Here is a 22353-nt window from a genome sequence, read left to right as displayed (position 1 = left end):
CTATGAGACTCGTTCGTTCACCCCCTACTACTAATAAGTCTAGTGGACCTTCAAAACTCTTGTATTGCACGTTAAGGGTGGCCTCCCCCTTAACACACACTCTTGAATTTTGAAAATCTGTTAACACAATGTCAGAAGGCCTTAACTTGGCCTGAGTTCCACTACCGGAACAAATCTTCCTAAATGTATGCAAGGAGATAATTGAAAAGGCAGACCCTGTGTCTAGTTCCATAGATAATGGAACCCCTTGTAGCTTCACCTTGAGTGACAGCTTTTTCTTAATTGGCTTGTGTGTGCCTGTCCTAAGGATGCTTCTTCGCGAAGCGCAAAACCCTACCCTATTCTGGCTGGGGAATCTGGTACCTTTCAGGCGCGGTTCTTCCTGAGGTTGTACCTTTCGTCGGCCCAGACACACAGCTGCAATGTGTCCTTGTTTGCCGCATGCCCGGCAGGTAGCGGAGCGGAACTTGCAGTCGGTTCTCCTGTGGCGACCTCCACAGCCGATGCACTTGAGCGGAGCTGAAGAGCTTCCCTTCTGTTTTTCTTCCGTCGTGGGGTGGAGACGGTCGACTTCCTCGTCCGGATCCTCCTCGGAGTTCCTTTGGGCGTCTTCCTGGTGCACGGATGCAACCTCTGGACTGTTTCTGATCGGCCGCATGTTCTTGATAGCGCCGCCTGCTGCTTCTTCTGCGGTGACTTCCCTTAAGGCATCTTGGTAGGACAGTTCTTCTTTAGCGAAAAGTCTCTGTTGTAGATCTCGATGCCTTAACCCGCACACGAATCGGTCCCTCAGTCGTTCTTCGAGGTCTTTGAACTCGCAGTGCTTGGCGGCCTTCCGTAATGCGGCGATGAATTCTTTGGCCGACTCGCCGGGCCGTTGATCCCTCTGCTCGAAGGTGTGGCGCCATGCGATGACGGACATCTTGGGGTGGAAGTGCTCTTTCAGTAGCTTCTTCAGATCTGCGTAGCTGACAGACTCTACTGGAACAGGTGCTGCAAGGTTTTCTGCGATGTCGAAGGCGTCTTGACCGCAAACACAAAGCAGGGTGGCAGCCTTCAAGCTCTGTTCCCTCACTTGGTTTGCCTTGAAGTAGTTCTCCACCCTGGCTACGTATGACTCCCACCGCTCTGGATGTGAGACGTCGAATTCCGAAAGCCTTCCGATTTTTGCCATCTTTAGATCTTCAGGAGACGGGTCTATCAGCCAGCCTATCCCCGAATGCGCACCGGATTGGCGGGCAGCTGCCGAGTCGACGCCGTTCCTTTCCGCCGCTCAGGACTCCTTGGGTAAGCTTACACTTCTTCCTTTCCAGGTAGTGCAAGGCATCCCACCTTCGTCGCCAGTGTTGAGTCCTTGGCGGGAAGCAGACACGAGAAGCAGTTGAAGTTCTCAGTTTCCTTTATTCAGCGTTCAGCTTACAAGTAGATGGCTTCAGCAGCTCCCAAAACCTCCCAGCTTCTTATATAGACGCTTCCCGGGTAAATGTGTTACTTTTCCCGCGCCAGCACCCGCGCATGCGCACGACGCTGGCGACAGCCTGTCTGGTCCCAGGCAGCTTTGCACCTGCCCGGGACTGCCTGCAAACGCCCGAGCCGTTTGCAAGGCTCGGGACATAACACAAACTATTTAGACTAATGGTGATGGGTTAATACAGCTGGGAAACTCATTAAAGAGTTCAACAACAAAGCAGACTCATAATTAATAAAGTATAGACTTTTATTTGAAATTATTGCCCAGGGTAGCTTGGTAAAAAGGCAGAACCATCTGTTTGGTCCAGTCAAGCGCTCAGCTTGTACCATTCCTGTGGAAACCCATAGTCTCAAGATGGTTTCTTCCTCCAGATGTTAACGGGGAGCACACATCATGTCCAACAGTATTCCAATCAGTGCTAGTTCACTAAACAGGTTTTTGTAATGATTGCGGTAATTTAAAGGAAAACTAGCAATTCCTTATATTTTACAAACCTTTGGAGTAGGCTAAAAAGAAGATTATTAAGAAAACAATAAACTTTGTTGTCCTGGAAGAAAAAAAAAGATAATAATATTTAATATTAAAGCGGTGAATGTCCAACACTGGAAGTTTTTAAGAAGAGACTGGACAGCTATTTGTCCGAAATGGTATAGGGTTTCCTGCCTGAACAGGGGGTTGGACTAGATGACCTCCAAGGTCCTTCCAACTTTATTATTATTATTATTATTATTATTATTATTATTGTTGTTGTTGTTGTTGTTAGTCTTATAGTTAAACAGATTAATAAATGACATCAAAACAACTTCTCTATAAGTTGCTGATTCTCATTTGTTGAATTATTAAAACTCTGGATATCAGTAAATTTGAAATAATCCTGCTGTAGATTCAAAAGTTAATAATAGCTTTTATAATCTGTACCATCCTTTCTCAATCTACTGGCCATTCCAAGACTGTGCAGCCATAGTCCAAGTTAAGAAAGGATTATTTATTTTATCCATAGCTTTTGTGGGAGATGAATTTGAGGCATGACCATGACCAAACATACATTTTTTCTTGCTCTCATTTTGTGGTATCCAATATTCATGTTATCCTGTTAGTGTTGAAAAATAAGGGTTACATTTGGAAAGCACGATGAAGTGTTGCTGCAGCATGATCTACCAAGAAGTAAGTCAATTCCAAGAGAATATTTCTTAAGTCATAGTATGTTCTTAGAAACTCAGATTCAATTTCCTCTGTATAAAAATCTTGATAAGACATTTATAAAGTTTTCTATTCTGTAATTTTATAAACTGTTTCTACTACTTCCCAATGAGTGATTTAATGGGGTTGTTAGCATCTCTGTCAGCATAGTTACTGTAGTTTAGAAAGTGGTACACACATGACTTTTCTTGTGATAAGTGAAAGAGAACTAGAGCTAGCCAATTGCCATAAATCTGGTGTATTTTGCTGCATTTTTTCAATATTACTACTTAATAGGAAATGTTCCATATCAGCATGACTGTTAAGGTATTTTTCTATCAGTTTTGTTATATATGATTCGTTTTAATGTATATGAAGGGTTCATACAACACATTAATTCTTCATGTTTTTATTAGTCTAGGCTTATGTACAAAATCTGCATTTTGGGGATGTAAAACATGATTTATTGTTTAGAATGTTGCTAGTTGTGGCTTATTAACCAAGCATGATTGAATCCTCTCAAAAATGTTAAAATGAAAGAAGTAACGGAAAGTTAGAAACCTATGAAGCAAAACATCCCAAGTTCCAGCTATTCAATCCTAAAAATCCCCAATATGATGCCAAGAAGATAAAAATGTGTGGCCATTTCCCTTCCCTTCGAATGTCTTGATGTGCCCCCCTGTAGCTGCCAGGACAGAAGTTAAGTCAAAGTCAAGCTCATTGGCTGAAAAACATTTCCATTTTTGTTCTGGATGGTTAACATACATTAAAATTAAGTTAAAGATTTAGGACTTTCCCAGCACTCTAAACCACAGGACATTGGCTCTCACAGTGTAATTTGTCAACAAGCCATTTATACATCTTCATTCTCTGTTCTTATGAAACTTTAGCTACACACTGGAGGAGCTGAAGTCTCGAAATTTGGCTTACTTAACTGTATTCTATGAAGATGAATGCAAACCACAGCATGTCATAATTGCAATAACATTTCAATCTTGAAAAACATAGCTGTTTTGGTTACATTTTAATTTGTAGAACATATTGTAGAAAAGTAAAAGATAATTCTTAGGAAAACTATCCATAATCTAAAAATATACACATTGATTGGAAATTGGAAAGAATTGACTGAGATGGTATAAGATTGTTCAGTGAGTATTCTTGGTCAAAATTTACAAAAAAAATTGACATAGTTTATGCAAAGGATTTTTTAAACCACTGATAAACATCACTATTTTAGAGTATCATATGCAGAATAGAAGCATCTTTTTCTCGAAAACATGGTAATATAATATTCAATAACCATAGAACAAGACATAAAATTATAGTCCTGCCTCCAGTGTCTTTGTTTGCTATTTTCTTTTTCAAAATATACATCATATAATAATATTTCTAGTATATTCTGAATTGATCAGAACTGTCTCAAGCCTCTATATTTGCCTGTTATATTTTAAGAAAAGACTCTGGTATGAATGTAAAGAACAGCCCTGATAATAATCTAAGAACTGAAACTAAGTCTGATGAGAAGATAAGCTGTAGAAGGAAATGGATATGTTTAGCCTTGAGAAGATAATGCACAGATGAGATTTGATAGTGCTTTTCAAGTATCTGAAGGAATATCACATAGAGCAGGGGTCGTCAACCTTCGCAACTTTAAGACTTGTGGACTTCAACTCCCAGAATTCTGGGAGTTGAAGTCCACAAGTCTGAAAGTTGCGAAGGTTGACAACCCCTGACATAGAGGACACTCAACATCGTTATCTATTTCCACAGAGAGCAAGACTCAAAAAAAATGATCCATTATTGAATATTAACATAAATATTCTAACCATAAGGATAATAATAAAATTATTATTTTATTTGAAAAATGATAATAAAATTAGTTATCAAGTAAGATAGTACATCTCTTTAATGGCTTCCTTTAATACAGAAACTGTAAAGCCATCTGGCAAGGAAACTTTAATATGAAATTCCTGCATGATCTAAAACATCATTTCCAATGTGATTCTTGTTTGAAATATCATATTTTTTCATTTTTAAAAGCCCTCAACTTAACAGTTTGATTGACTGAATAAAGTTTGTCTCTTTATCTTCTGTTTGTTGACATGTTTCCAATTTTTTCCCTATTTTTAAACAGAACGCAATGTGTGAATTGATCACTTTCTGGAACTCATGTTTTAACAAATGATATAAACAATGGGTTAAAATGCTGAATAAAGCCATGCCTGTAGATCTTTCAGAATGCCATAGCAAGCATTTATGTAAGAAAGATGGGAGCCAAGATTAACATGTATTAAAATATTTCTAAGAACTTATGCTGTCTTCACTAAGAAAGAACATCTCCACCTTATTACACAGCCTTCTGCAATAGATGGCACTACCTCACAGTTAGAAGTTTGGACCATTTTATTTTAACTTTATGAAGATCACAAATGAGGATTACAATATGGACTACAAAAATTTAGGTTATCAATAGATGGCAATAAGTTGATAAAGTGTTTTGTATCTTTTTGCTACCATCTAATGATCAGCCTTTTTTGTAGTCCAGATGTGGTAGAGTTGGCCAATAGGATGTCTTTTGATTAGCTTTGTCCATATACTTTATTAAATTTCTGCAAAAGAAAAATATAAAAAGCAGGAAAAAAGGAATTAAAAAGAAAAAGTAGAGAAAGAAAAGGTACAAACAAATAACTTCCAACTTTATTTGATACAATTAGAAATATAAAATAATTAATTTTTTGATCTGAAATTCAATACTACACAATATTTCTATAATCATAAACAATTCAAATTGTCCAAAATTAATATAGCATTTCTTTCAGTTTCTAACAAAATGTCCCAAAGTGGTTTTAACCTAGAAACAAAGCTGGACAAAGTCTTTTCTTTAATTAATAAGCTTTTTTCAGCAACTTGGAAGAAAAATGATTAAAAGTATTGGGTTTTGCTAAATCATTAGAAGTGTATAATTATGTGTAATTCATTTATGATGTTGAAATGCAAAAGTGATATATTCCATACCTAAAGTTAGAAATCTATAATAAATGGTACTGGATAGGTAGAAATATGAATGACTGATGAATGAGCAAAGAGACAGTGGAACTGATTATCTAGAGAGAAAAATAGTTTACCAAAAGCTTTGCTGAAGATCACAATCCTAAAAAAGCCATTTATAGTAGCTTACATAAAACATTAGGATTCTTTGACATCTCAAAGAAGTGCTTTGATTCGTTCAAAGTATCCATATGAGGATACACTGTAAAACAATATGGCTAAATTGATATTATTTGCACATTGGTATTTCCAGTGTAACAGCTAGATAGAGTGAAATGGCTGGCAACAACACCTTGATTTGAAATGCTGAGGTGGTGTCTGAAAGTAAATCACAGTCACATATTAAGTGGAGAAGACATGCCTAGGGTCTTCTCACATTTTTAATGGATTGAAAAGTGTGAGAGCTGCTTTCTCTATGTCCTCCCGTTTTAGAGTGTTCTTATGCAATGTGCAATTTCATATTTCTCCCTTTTTTTTTAGAATTTGACCTTCTTTTCATGGCAAAAGAAAGTTGGATAATGTTTGGCTTCATAATCTCCCAGTCAAACAATTTGGGAGGCACCATATTTCATTACTTTTTAGAACTGTTGTGAAACTTATTTGTTCAGTTAACTTGATTTAACACATGAGGAGAAAAATGAGTGAGCTGGAAAAAAAATCTATAAGCAGTGTTGAATGAGTAAAATTCAAAACAAGATGAATAAACAATATATAGTTTATGCAAGCTCACTTCTGTCTGTAAAATTTCTATTACATTAGGTCCACTGTCTGTGGCCTATAATTAAAACAGTGATTGACTTTGGCTTACCATTTTCTAACCGCCAGGTATCTTTACAGATCAAGCAAGTACTTACACTGAGATGAAGCTGTCAAGAAGAGGCTCTATCAGCCACACTCTCCCCTTTTCAGCAACTGCTAGCTATTTAATGTTTAAATAGTCGCATGTCAAGATAGTTGTGTGGCAGCCCCTAACCTTATGGCTTTTGAAGTGTGATTTGAAAAGCAGCCACAATCTGTTGTTTTGTCATCCCCAGGACTTGACTTTAGATACAGCTCCACTTGGCTCATAAATCAAGCATGTCAACTCCTGGTTGTGCATTTGAGGCATCTCCACTATCCTCAAGATGCTGTAAAAGGACTGCTGAAAAATTATTAAATTGATTTGATTGTGCTTGCTACTTTATCACCTGCCAAGTAGCTGTGCAATATTCAGGGGAAAGGTCAAAGCCAGTTATATGAACTTTATCATTTCACCTTAGACCTGCCTTGGAGCTAAGCTTTTTCGACCAATCTTAAAACTTTGTCTTTTTAAACAAAACATGGAAGATAAGAATTTGGTTGGGAACAATGCTAGATGATGCTGAAGCAAAGAGACCACACACTATTAAGACAGAAGCTTGGGTTACACTGGTACTTCATTGTGGTTATTTTGCTGGCAATAGTTTCTCAGCAGCTCAGTTAAAATTACAAAAACTGCAAAGAGACAGAAAAAGGCCTTTTGAAATAAGTCACTCTGCTGTAATCACAGCATGTCACTGGTATGTGTTAGCAATTCAACACTTCCCTCCCCTCCAACCAATCATCATGTGTTGGGTTTAACATGGCACTTGTGGTTAAGGAAGGAAAATTGGCAGTATGGAGAAAAGGACTCGCATGTTTCCTATCTCAGGTTCCTGGAAATAGGCTTACTCTGGAGCAAATTTCATTTATTCTTTTTCTCCTCCCCCACCCCCCACTATCCCTAAATCCAGGGAAAAATAAATTATTTCCTTTACACATTAGAGAGATTTATACTTGTAAAACAAGGTAAGAAGTTAGGAATCATAAAAGTCATATTTGCTTATAGAAGAGATTATCTTTGTGACAGTTTTGTGGCAGATTCTCTAGTTTTGAACACCTGCTGTTTTGAAACTGAATATAATTCACAAATTTTGCAAAACTTAATTGTAAGAGCTGGCTTGTAGAAATTAGCATTAAGCCAGTAGAGGAAACATAATTCTGTTTTATTTTCTGTTTAAGAAGGGAAGGAAAGAATTGTAAGATAGCTTTATTTGTTACCTATGGTTTCAAGATATGCCAAACTGTAAAGTTCACTGACTTACACTTCAAGCAAACCTTAAAGCAACACAAAGTTGTTTGAGGAAAAAAAGTCTTTTCAAATCTGAGTCCTATTAAGAAGCTTAAAATACTTTCCATCCCTGGTTCTTATGAATTTCTCCAGATGGCATTAGATTTGAAAATAAAGTGATTCTCAAAGATGGTTGAAGCAACACTTTTGTTCATAGAGTTATGTTGCTATACTACCATCTTTGATCATGAGATGCTGATTTGCTGTTCTTTTGATGTATGAAGTTATAACTCTGTGCCAGTTGTAAGAGGAAGTCCTAATTAAGGTCCTGGGATTCACTTTTGATTGGAGATGCATAGAACTGTGTTGTAAGCAGCTACACAAATTATGTATTTGCTTCTCTCCATCAAAGTTGCCCCATTACAAAAAGTGCTGTCCTTTCCTGGGATGTTTAAATGATTCACCTACCAGGGAACATAGGCAGCTGGATAGGCATGCAAATTACCATGACAGCATTCAATTAAAAACATGTCTCAGTTTTAAAACAAAGAAGCCACTCTCAAGTTGAGTTAAAATTGCTTAGAAATGTTGAGGTTTTCATTTTATTTGTTTATAAGCTCCTCTCTAAGGCACAATGTACTGATTGCAGTGCATAAATGAATAGCACTGAGGCTGTTCCCAGGAATACTAAACTGTAGCTGTAAATCAATTGTGCAATTCATGGATGAGTCATGTGAACAGGTCATGATCACTATTAGACATGAAATGGTGTAGGTTTGAAGTGCCAAATTGCTTATGAGATCTCAGGAGGATAGCTACTCAGTTAGACACACTTGGGAGAGAATCCCGTTTCACTTTGGAGAAACATAGAACTTCTCTAAAGTGTTCTGTATTGATCTGGGATTCAATATTTGCACGGATCAAATACCTTTTATGTCTTGTAAGCACATAGTCCTAAATTGCTGTTGTCTAAAGAGTGCAAGACAAGGGGAACTAAATAGCCCTGATGTTATCTAAGCTTCCAAACTGCATATTTGAGCCATATGCCTTAAAAAAGCTGATCTGCCTAAACTCCTTTGGGACAACATATTGGACATTTTTTTCTGGTTCATTGAAGGTACAGAGGAAGTTGTTACATATTTGTTGTTGCAAGCTAACACTACTATTATTGAAGTTCTGTCATCAAGCCAGAAGGCTATAATCAATGTCTTGTTTCTTGCTGCTTCCCAAGTGTGAAAAATATGAACATTGAGGTGGAAGACTGGCTCATCTTGTGCAGTGATGGGTATCAGCTGGTATTTTGCTTTCTGTAAGTCAAACTTCTATGTGAAAAAAGTATTTTTTTTTACAATTTCTTATTATTATCCACTTTGGTATAGAACAAGTTCTGGATTGGTAATAAAGAGAAACTGAATGGTCACTTTCAAGATATTTTTTTTAGGCCCATAAGCTTGAATGTGGACCTATCTAAAATAAAGGCTTTTTGCATTTGAACAGACCAGTTTTCAGAAATCAGTATTAAGAGCAAATTTACAAAAGGAGTATATTTGAGATTTCTAGCATATAAAAGAACAGATCACTGAGATTAATTTAGACACAGTGTATTTAGGGAAAAGGAATTTGAATATTAAGGTAAAGCAGCAGGTTTAACAGGATTCTACTTAACTTCCTACCATCTGATGTCATTGGAACAGAATCAAAATCTATGTCATCACTTCTCCCATGATATTATTTGGGTCTCTGAAAAGACCAGTTCAAAGCCCTATTACTGCTTTGAAATTATTCTTCTCTGAGAATTATTTTGGCAACAACTCTGTCATGGGTTGATAACTGCATAATTTTTAGATGGCTGAGGACATTTTGGGAACAGATTGATGATATTAATTTGGCCAATCTCAGCTTTTCCCAAGTGGTGGGGGATTCTATAGAGGTATTGAAGCAAGTGTCCTTCTAGGTGGAGTGTCTGTGAATGTTGCTAGTAAGGTTGGGGAAAAGGGTGGGCAAAAGCCCTTATTCCTGATTTTAAGGCAACTCAGGCTTTCCCTATGAATTTTGCATCTAAACAGTTACACTCATTCAATTTCCATGTCTATAGTTTTTTAATGCATAAAATGTCTTTTTTACACATTTTAATATGCATATTTGTATTTAATTTTGGACAAAGAACATATCACAGAATTTTAAAAAGTGTAAAAAAAAGCTAAATAAGTCTCATAATTCATAAATTACTTCAGTTCAAATTAGACTGATTTGTTTGAATATTCAGGGCTATTTTCCCCCTTATCCCTAAATTGGGTTTCCGGACAGCTAGAATTTGTACTGGGAAGATAAAGATTTAATCCCACGAACTTCAGAACATTTTCCATCAAATATATGAAGAATAGTCATGGAGAAAAATGTTCTATTTTCTTGTTTCATTTGCTAGTTAATTTTTTCTCTTTGCTTTCTGGAATTCTAGATATTGACTTCTAAAGTTCAATTCTTTTAGCCCCATTCTTTTATTCCTAATGTCTGGCTTCACTGGTATATTTTGCAACCACATAATTGGCATGTACATCCCTTTTGGTTTACATAGTGTTTTTCCCATTTCTGTCCTCTTATGGTTTGATTTTTCCCATGCTGGTTGAGAATCCTGCAAGTTGTAATTTGAACACATTTGAATAATGTAATAGTTGAATACTTGGGAGTTTTTTCAGTTGCATTACAGTGCAGCAATGGTATGACTAATAAAAGCTGTAAGAGGCAATAATGGTAAATAGACAATCCTTTACGAAGAGTGTTAGCAAAAACAAAGCACCCTTACTCTAAGTCCTGAAAGCAGTGTTGTGGCTGCTTCAAATGCATCCCCTGAAAGTTTGCAGATATGTATTTGTGAACAGAAAGATTCCACTGAAATGTTAACAAAGCACATGACTGATGCCTATACGTACACGTTCCAACAGCCAAAGAAAATCTTTGAAATATCTATATTGAACTTTCCAGGGAATTCTGTTGCTCTATTACTCTAAAGAGAATTTCATCACGCATGCTGGTGCCCAGCAAGATGGTTTATAGATGTATAGGCGCTTCATAAGTTTTTGTAGTATTTTTTTTATTGATTATGGATTTATGCCTTGGAAGTTTCATTGTTTTTACTGTTTTGTGTGATAATATAGGTTACTATATAAGTCTTTTAAAATAAATAAATGGCAACACACTGCATCAGTATGTTTTCCGCAGCACAAAGAAGTAGAAGATCTGGAGTTCTTTACCAATCTATAATTATTATTTTAAAATGTTACCCATTGAAGAGATATCCTGTTAAATCAGCCATTTAAAACTGTTCAGGATTAAGTTCTATTACGTGTCACCTAATTGCTACATTGTTATACATTCTAATCTATATGAAGCAAAATAAGCTGCTTGCAGGTGTTAAATATGGATGAGACTGCTTAGGGCAGGAAATAAAATGATCATAAAATCCATTCCAGTCCAATAAGTTTTAGAATTGTATGGGCTCCTGAATATCAATTATGACAGATGGAATATTTTTTTTTCAGAAGTCTGATTTATAGAACACTTCACATTAACTTCTTATCTCACCTCTCTATATGATATATTATCAGTATAAGCTATAAAAGAAATTATAAGGAGCCTTCTTATTATGCACTGTAGTTAGCTGACATGATTTGTTTAACCCTATAAAATGTGTCCTGCTGTGTTTTCCTCTTGTTTTGTTTATACTCTTTACAACATAGAAAAGCATATATGATATTTTGCATGGCAATACAATGATGTAATTACATTTTCTTTTCATTCACCCTGACATTTTTCAAACCTGCCTCTTATTAATAAAAGCAAAACCAAACAAAAAAAAGCCCCTTGGAATTCTGGAATTCACAGCTGGGCTTCCAGTTAAAATGGCTACATTCTCTAAAGTATTGCGCATCTGTTACTTTCTCCTCTAAAATCAATCAGAGCAGCTTAAGCTACGATACTCTGGGAACCAGGCCATTTTTATGCACAGACATAAGTGTAAATTCTTGATCCAGCTGTAGACAGATATGTTTCAAGGGAAGAAGCTTGGCCTGAAAAAACTGATGTGTGAAAAAGTTAATTTGCAAAGTTTGAAGTGCAGATGGAGAAAAAAGTTGCCCATTTGAATACATTTCACTTAAGCTTGGTCTACCAGTTTTATTTACTTATTTGCTTCCCCAAAGGAAACAAACTGCAGTCTTTTTGCCTGGATAAGACAAATAATAGATAGTAATACTTTGTGAGATTTCAGCCTATTACACTTGAGAAACCATTCAGTGTTAATTTGGAAAAACCAGCCTATAAAGATAGCAGAAAAAAGCAGAGAACAAATAGTTATTTCTTGTTAAACTGTTGAACCACACACTTTTATTTCCTAGCTAGCTGTATATAAAACACTATTAAAACAGAGCATTTCTGCCTAACGTTGGCAAAGAGGCAGGTAATTATGTTGGGTTAGAGATTTCTGTTTAATTACATGAAAAATAGAATGAAAATAACAATCAGCAGGTTATATGGAGACAGTTCATGTTTACACACTTAGTTGATCAGAGAGGTGGTCATATTACCAATAATACTCCTTTCCTGTGTTCTAGATGGAAAAGCAGACAAGTGCACTCCTGAAATTCCTGGTACTATCATTACACTTAAATACAACATTGTTCTCTTCTGCATTTGATTACAGGAAAACATACCTTGATTGTGAATTTGGCCTTTTGGGCAGGATCACACTATAGTAATTAGGTTTATACTAAGAATAAGAAAATAGAAGAGAATCTGAAAAAAATATTTCTAAGGGGGAAGAAAGCAGGAGGAAGGTAAATCCACAAGAACAACTTTGCTGATAGATTTAGAGATGCTGAACACAATGAGTTTGATCAAAGGAGAACCTTTGTGTCATATTTTAATTTTAACATGAATTGAGATGGGCCAGAACGATGGAAGGCTCATATATTCTTTAGGCAAGCAAACCTTTGACTTTTTTTTTTCTGCTCACAAAGAAAATTTTGTCTGAAATTGTGTGGATAACTTAAAAACTTCATATAATTCCTACATGCTGGTGAACATGCTATTAAAATGTAACCACTCGGGGAGTGTCACTGTCTTGGAGTCACAGGCAGAAAAGCTACCAGGTATCACCTTGTTATTCCCTGTGAGGAAGTTTTGAACCTAACCTCACCTTTCATTCAAGAACTGTAGGAACAGAAGGAAGTCAGTGTAATAAATTTCTTCTTCTACATTTGTGCTCCTGTTCTGTGCTTATGTTATTCACATTGATTTTATAGTAAAAAGAAACCTTATCAATCTGATGCCTTCTAATAATCATGTTGGCTGGTGATGATCCAACCCAGGTTTGATGGAGGGCACCAGGTTGAAAAAGGCTAATTTAAAAGATATGTACTATGTCTGAATTCAGTCTTGTTTGCTATTTTGGCAATTCAGGACTTTGGATAAAGAATAAAAGGGCTTCTGTGCATATGGGCACACCTGTGGCAAATCCCTTAAAATAGCTGCACCTTTTCCCAAGATCATTTACCTATCTTCCACAGTTGCAGAGTAATCCCAATACACTTGATTTAACCAGTTGGTGACACATGATGTTGGAAGCATCTTCTCTCTTCATATCCCCAGTGTTTCAGTTCTCTGTTATCTGGAAAATCTTGAACAGGATTTTAACTAACATTTCACAACAATGTTGTTCAACCTCAGCAACTGAGATGCTAGAGAATTTTGAGAGTTGAAGTCCATATTTCTTAAAATTGCTGAAGTTGAAAAATATTGTTCTGCAATATTACAGAAAACAATTGCTTTCATGAACATGTAAGATGTTGGGCTACTTAAGGATAAACCATATGAGGAATGGTCGTAAGAACTGGGAATGTCTAATCTAATGAAGATAAGTACTGGGGGCACTACAGTAATGTTGGGGGTGCCAAAGTGCTTTTGGGTTGAAAGGATAACTAATGATATCACTATTGCCCACAGGACACCCAATTGGAGGGTCCTTTCATGTCCCTGTTAAGCTGTCCATTAAAGTGCTACCCATCTATCTACTCACAGTCACCCGCCTTTGAACTACTGGGTAGGCAGGAGCCAGAGCAAGTGATAGGAGCTCTTCTTATCCCACAGAGTCTCGAACAGGAGCCTTCAATCATCATACCATGAGTCACCACTCTCTTTCTAGTACTAGAGGGTGATAATATAATATTTGATGGGCTGTCACGGAGAGGAACCATTCAACCTCTTCCCCAGAGCACCTGAGAGCAAGACAAACAAAGACAAAGAGAGATACAATCTAGAATTAAGCAGAATTTCCTGTCAGTGAGAACAATTATTCAGTGGAACTGCTTGCCTCCAAAAGTTTAGATATTCCATCACTGGAGGTTTTTTAAGAAGAGATATGATAGCCATTTGTCCAAAATGGTATAGGGTCTCCTGCTTGAGCAGGGAGTTGGATCAGAAGACCTCCAAGGTCCTTTTCAACTCTGTTATTCTGTACTCTGTTGAGAGATGAGAAGTATCATGCCTAATCTCCAAAAATAATGTGCTATTTTCTGTATCTTTCAAGTCTTCAACTCTCTATGTCATATTCTTTGTTAATCTACTATACCCCAATATTTTTTTTGCTGCTGCTATTACTATTTGCAAAAGTGGTAATACAACAGACTTGTTGCCACCACTGATATTCTTCATCACCAGGTTGCAGCTGGAGGCTTGATATAAAATACAATTGGAGAGAGGATGCCTGAGCTAATTTCTTATTCAGGTTAAAGAATATTGTTTAATTTGAATGCAATTATGTTATATGTTTGAAAGAGCTATATCTAGCTTTGTCCACAGCAAAAAAAAAAAAAACATACATGTTTAGAACAGAAAACAAAAAGCTCCTTCAGCAAAGCCAAGTTCCTGTGGCTAGCTTGATGTTCTTCAGCAGACAATGTAATGATTCTATTTGTTCTGATTCGCTTGCAGAAGAACTTTGGGTCATGAAAAACTGTATCTATTATAGTTCCTTTAGGCTTTGAATTGAAGAAATTCCCAGGAGACATGTGACATGTCCTTTGTAAGTCTGATGCAGGATAAGAATAGGGTGAAACATTTCTGCTAATTCACCAAGAGATTTTTTCAGATAGGGTGTTCAACATTAGGTAATGATCAATTACAGAAAACCTCTGAGCAAATATTATTTATAATTATATTAATAACATTTCCAGCTGCTACCTTTTAATTTAGATCATTCACAATAGGAGGTCCGGCTGCATTAGCAATTACCACTTACATTCTTTTCAAGAAGCAAATAAGACATTTGATTTTAACATTTCAAACAGTTCTCTAGTGATTGAATCTAATAATAATCATCAGCATTGGCAAAAGCACCATCATCAGAATTGACAAAAGCACTATCAAAAGGCAACTTTACTTAGAATACTTACATCCTACAACAATACCTGTAATACCATCAAACAACAACATCTGTTTATCCCTGAGTCTTTGGAAAGGACTCAATAAGTGAATAAAATTGTCAAATCCAATCTAAACATCTGGTTGCTGTGTGACCAACAATAATATACTTACTTTATAGGTGCACAACAGTGAGACATAGGTGTCTTACAGATTTTTAGCAATATACGAAATCCCAGAATCAAGGATATATTGGTAGTATTGTACATCATAATTCTTGGTTGCATCTTGCCAGGAAAGCTTTGGGTATGGGAGAAAATATTTCTAATAAGAAAATATCTTGCTCCCAAATTAGATTTTGATGCTAGATGCTAACTTGGCTATAATGTTCTATGGACATGAAATGGCTCAAGCAAAGAATTCATACATGATTTTTATCAAACAGTACAGAGAAGAGTGATTTATTCCATGTTGCCTAACCATTCAACCAAACTGCGTTAGTTCAGCCTGTATTGCTGTCTTCTCAGCTGTGAAACCTGTTATTGTGAATCATGATCTTCTGGGATTAAAAAATGACACTGACTGAAGGTCAGAATATTTTTCATGTCAATAGGCTTGGGAAAGCATGAATGGGCAATACTTGAAATCCTTTCTGTACAGATTTTCTCATTTAAAACTGGGAATCCTGATGTAAAATGATGCTTTTCTGTGGTTTTTTGTATAATATTTGCTGATGCTACATATATACAAAGATTATCAAAAAGCTATAAACTGAATTATGCTAAGGCCATTTGAGGTAGGGATAAAAGTAGTATTTTCTCCGTAAAGCTTGGTATCAGTATGTTCCAGTTTCAAAGATCCAAATTTCTCTATAACAAATTCTCTTACTTGAATTGACATAACTGGAAATGATTTATCCAAAAATGCAGATACTGTGTTTGAAATCTTCAAGGAAGTGTACAGAACTAACAAAGCTCCATATGATTAAGTCATTAAGAACCATCAATTTGGGCTTAACCACCTCCAACTGTACAGAAAAATGCCCTCTGTCTTGAATTGTCTCCAACAACAATCTGTATTTCTACCAAAAATATTTCAATGATTGTATAAATCTCATTCATGCACTGTATCTACTATTTCTCAATTTTGTTAAGCATAATCATTTTTCTAGTTTATCTAGTGAAAACTTAAGTGCAAAGTTTGTGCGTATCTAATCCAAGACAACGAGATTCTAACTGATCCAGGACTAATTAATTGGTTCATCCTAATCCATGATACCTTTAAGAACTATACAATCTCAGTGGAAAAAAGTTCTTAATGGTTTTGGTGTTGATTGTCACTGAAATATTGATCATACTTCAAACATCTTATATAAGCTTATCAGCATCTTCCTTCCCCATTTATTTCTCCATTACTTTGTCCAAATTTCTGAAATTTTCCCCCTCTAAAAAAAACAAAACAAAAACCAAATCCATCACTAGCTTCATTTCTTTATCAGTTGTAGTTCATTGAGCATGTTGACTTTTCAGTCCTCATATTTGATTTTAGAATCATTGCCTGCAGTTTCATCATTCTCAGTATTGTATAAATTAATATGGGAGCAAAATCCATCCCTTTCCTATTATGAATCATATGTGATTCTTAGAGAAACGTATTAACTGTAAAGATTCCTCAAGCTAGAAGCACCCCAGATGTTCTTGCATGCCTATTAGATTTAGTATGTTAGGCATTCCAGCATGAGCTTGCTATTGTCACTAAGGCAAAGGTAAATCTTCTTACATTCTTTTACCCCCTCCATTATTCTGCTTTTAATTTTGTGGGCTACTGCCTTTTGTGTAATCTGACTTTTCAATTGGAATTTCTCTCTGTTTCTATTCTTCTGTGTAAGATCTTATGCAAAACTTTGTTTGCCTCAGGATTCTGTGCATTGATTCAGTAAGGTCCAGATTCTGAAGCATCTCCCTCTTTTGGTATAGAATAGATGTATTATGCACAGATCTTTTCCAATCTCAAGGCTGCACAGTCTTGTTCCACATTTATTGATACAGAGCTGTTAGCACTCTAATTGTCTCTTGTCTTGCAGCTTTAAACTGCACCTGGTCCTTCTCTATTTGACAGCTGTTCTATAGACTGTTGTACCTCACTATGTAGAAGAGTTGGTTCTCTACCCTTTCAAAATGTTTCTGTCACTCTGAAATTCTGTTTGTAAAAAAATTTAGTATAATCCTTTTATCTTTTATCTGATTTGCCTCTACTAGATCTCTAATTGCTCTTGGATGTTCTTTCTTACCTGGATATTTTCCTGTCATTACTCGAGGTTTTTTTTTTAAGATTTTTTTTTTCTTTTCCTATTGCTTTTCTGTATTTATTGACTTTCTCAGTCGAGATAGTATCCTTTGTTCTTTTTCTTTTGACACCGGAAATCTGTAGTCACTTGTTTTACATTCTTCTCATTACTCAACGTTGTTGTTCTGAATATCTTTCTCCGGATATCATAACAGTGTTTTCTAAAAGTCTATCTATGAAAATTAGATATCTTTTCCGGTGACTAGACAAGTGCCTTCCAACCTGAGGTATCATCAACTGAAATTCAAATTTGTCTAAATGTTATAGACAAGTTTTTTTTTAAAATTTGCTATTACTTTGTGGTTTGTTTTTTTTAATTTACCATATGAGTTGACTTTCTTTACTACTGCAGATTTCTATCTGCCTTCTTTCTTTTTGCAAATTTCTGTTAGTTTTATTATTTTCTTTGAATCATACTGCCGAGTAATCCAATCACAGGATTCTTTCTTGAAGTTAATGAAGCTACTTAGCCCTTCCAATGTCTTAAACTGATAATCCCTCTGGGAGGAGTCATAGGACCACGAAGTGTTATTTTTCTCTATCTCTCTTTTCTCTCTTAGTGACTAAGAGAGAAAAGTGTGCTTATATCTCAGTGTGGTATATAAACCCAATGAGTGTTTGTTGCTTGGCTTAGTTGAATTGATCAGTCCAACAAATATATTTCTATGTATATACTTTGAACCATGATTAATTTCAAAATTGTACTTCTTTCTATTGCCTCTGCTATTTTGTAAAGGCAAATTAAATGATTGTCGAAAGTTGGAAAAAGAACCAAATCAAGCACTTATCACATTATATCTTGTCTTTAGTCATATGTCATCTTGCATATATTTTCCTTGGGATTGCAGAAAATGAGAGCTATATCCCTGAATGTCCCAAAGCATCAGACTGAGAAAAAGCAGTTCTGGGAACAACAGACTTATGGGGAAAATAAAATATCAGATCTTGATAAAACCTTGTCAACCCAACTCCCCAAATTTTATTCAAATGAATCTGTCCCCAGATGAATAGTATTTAATTAATTAGGAGCTCATTTGCATGAAGGTGACACATTATTAAACTTCTTCTTCTGCAAGCTGAAATATGATATGGTGCAGTCTGACAGTTTTTCAAATTAAAAGAAACCTTTTAAAAAAATTAATTTACTGAACTTCTGGCTTTGTTTTCAGTAAACTTTTTCAATGTAATAATTAAAAATATGGGAATATATCTTGTTAGCATCCTCCTGAAATAGTTGTTGAATTAGAAGAGGAAAGGGGCAGGGGGACAAGAAAAATGAGAAGACTATTAGATCTGAGCTCCATTCAGTTTGTGTCTTTATACTAGCTTTGTTATAGAAAGATAAATTTAGGTAAAGTAAAATTGAATCACATTCCATTTAAACTAAAAGACAAAATGTTATTATTGAAAAAGAAAAAAGGTACATTACCTTTCAAGATTTGGACAATTTCAATTGAGTAAGGCAAGATAAAAGAGGATGATAAGGTCATATCTATGCCAAAAAAGAGACTGGACTGTCATTTGTCTGCAATGGTAGGGTCTCCTGTTCAAACAGGCAGTTGAACTAGAAGACCTCCAAGTTCCCTTCCAGCCCTTTATTCTATGTACTATGTTCTACAGTATATATAGACACTTGAACAATGTTTATAATATACATATATGTGTGTGTATATATGTGTGTGTGTATACACATATATATATGTTTTCTGAGGTTTTTGCGGGTGTTTGTATGTAGGTCTGTGGTTATTCGGGTTTTCTCCCGCGTAAAATTGGAAGTGTCTTGGCGACGTTTCGACGAAGTCCCATTCATCATCTTCAGGCTAGTGTTTTTGGCTTTGTGCTTCTAGGAGCAATGTGTGATTGTAGCTGTTTCTTCCTTTTAACTGCCAGTGGGGGTATGAACTGATTGGGTGGGAGCTTGGCTGCGTTCTGATAGGGTGGAGGTGTGTTCTGATTGGTTAGGGGCTTGGCTGTGCTCTGATTGGATGGGGGAGTGTTCTGTTTGGGTGGGGGCTTTGTTGTGCTCAGATTAGTCTAAGTTGCAGGAGAATTTGAGATGGTGAGGTGAGCTGCGTTGCTGTTGTTTGGCTTCACGTTTGTGGTCGTGCTTCATCTTCATGGTGGTGTCAGTTTGCTTCATGTATGGATTGGAGGGGTTTAAAGTGGCTAATGATGCAGCTGTGGTCTGGCTTCTGGTTTGTGGTCGTGCCTCATCATCGATGTGGGTTTAGGTTTGCTTTTTGCGTGGATGTGTGGTGGTGACATCCTGTGTGGTTTTCGTGAGTGTGAGTCTGGTGTCATTCTTTGTGTTAGGGACTCATTTGTCAATAAGGGCGGGTTTCCAAATGGCAGGGCAACACCACGGTGGTTATGAACACATCTGACTACCAAACTAAATTAACCAACCTACTCCAAGACTCCACATACAAACCTCTAAACACAGATCCCACCACCTACCTGGAAAAAACCACTAGATCCAAAATAAAAGCCTCCCCCATTAGTGAAGAGATCCATCAAAGAATCATTCCCAGAGGTAAATAATCCAGATGCCCTAAGCTCTATGGTCTCTCCAAGATACACAAAGAAGGAACCCCACTTAGACTCCATAGGCTCACCTCTACAAAACCTAGCCAAATTTCTTACCAAACAATTACAGCCTTATGCAGAATCCATCACCTCACACATAAAAAAACTCATTCCAGTTCATAGAGATCACAAAGAACAAAACTTACAGCCCAGCGACCTACTCGTGAGCTTCGATGTCATATCCCTCTTCACCCAAGTGCCAATCAAAGAAGCCTTGACAGCTATCCAAAACAAATATAACCCCCCCAAACACATCCTAGATCTGACCAACCACTGCCTATCCAACACATACTTCATCTATAATGGACAAAAATACAAACAAATAGAAGGAGCACACATGGGATCACCCCTCTCACCTGTCATTGCAAACCTCTACATGGAACACTTTGAAACCCAAGCTCTAGAAAAATCTGATCACAAACCCAAACTCTGGCTCAGATACGTAGATGACACCTTCATAATCTGGCCACATGGAAAGAAAAACTGGACAACTTCCTCACACACCTCAACAGCCTACACCCCAAAATACAGTTCACCATGGAAACAGAAGCTAACAACCAACTTCCCTTCCTGGATGTCTTAGTCTACAAGAAATCCAATGGCTCCCCTAGGACACACCATCTACCAGAAGAAAACACACGACCCAACCCCTCACCCCCCCCCCCCCCCCCCCAACCCCCAGCACCCCCCCCCCAGAGAGAATAACCCCCGCACAACCGCTATCTTCACGCTCTCTCACACCACCACCCAGCACAGATCAACTCTGTAGCCAAGACACTCATCTCCAAAACAAAACGCTTAGCTGACGAACAACACCTAAAACCCGAACTACACACTCTCACCAATGTACTAACATCCAACGGATTCCATAGAAATAAGATTACAACCTAATCCAAAAAGAAACCCCCACTAAAATCCAAGACAAAGAACAAGAAAACGGCAAAGCCATCCTCCCATACATAAAAGGCATCACAGACAGAATCAGTAAGATCCTCCATAAAACACAACATCAAAACAGCATTCTGCACAAACAGAAAAATATCCACCATCCTTAGAAACCCCAAAGATAAAATTGAATTAGAAAATCAAGGAGTATACGAAATCCCATGCAACACTTGTCCCACCACATACATCGGACAAACCAACAGAAGAATAAGTGCACGCATTGAAGAACATAAGAACTCAATCAAAAAAGAGGAACCAACATCTTCCCTGGTCCAACACCTTACGCTACATGACTATGAAATTGACTTTAAAATCAGAAACCATGTGGCCTAAAGTGAACATTTTAATAACAGATAATTCAAGAAGCGCATCTAGATAGAAAAACGCCCACACAGCATGAACAGCGAGATGATACCTCCCGCCTACCAGCCATTTGGAAACCCGCCCTTATTGACAAACGACTCCCTAACACAAAAAATGATACCAGACCCACACTCACAAAAACCACACATGAGGTCACCACCACACATCCACGCAAAAAACAAACCCAAAGCCACACCGATGACGAGGCACGACCACAAACCAGAAGCCAGACCACAGCTGCATCATTAGCCACTTTAAACCCCCCAATCCATACATGAAGCAAACTGACACCCTCCATGAAGAGGAAGCACGACCACGAACGCGAAGCCAAGGAATGGCAGGGCAGCCCAAAATCTTTAATCCCTCTGCAACTCAGACTAACCTGAGCACAACCAAACAGAACACTCCCCCAGCCAATCAGAGCACAGCCAACCCCCCAGCCAATCAGAGCACAGCCACCCCCCAGCCAATCAGAGCACAGCCACGCCCCTAACCAATCAGAACACACCTCCACCCAATCAGAACACAGCCAAGCTCCCACCCAATCAGTTCATACCCCCACTGACAGTTAAAAGGAATAAACAGCTAAGACCACACATTGCTGCTCAAAGCACAAAGCTGAAAGCACCAGCCTGAAGATGACGAATGGGACTTCGTCGAAACGTCGCCAAGACACTTCCAATTTTACGTGGGAGAAAACCCGAACAACCAAAGACCTACATACCAATACCCGCGAAAACCTCAGAAAACAAATATTGAACCTCTACGGGGAGGAAATCCACCATCTGACCAGGACCTATGAAAAACTTGAAGTCCAAAGAGCTTCCATTTTATGCGACCTCGCATTCCTACGCAACTGCCGAGATCAAAATCTAATCCCCACATGTTTCCCACTGAAATTCCACTCCAACTCTGCAGCCACCAAACGGAT

This window comes from Crotalus tigris, unplaced genomic scaffold (assembly GCF_016545835.1).
Source record: "Crotalus tigris isolate CLP2741 ecotype Arizona unplaced genomic scaffold, ASM1654583v1 scf7180000019275.859293, whole genome shotgun sequence".
NCBI lineage: Eukaryota > Metazoa > Chordata > Lepidosauria > Squamata > Viperidae > Crotalus > Crotalus tigris.
Note: the sequence above shows the minus strand (reverse complement) of the source record.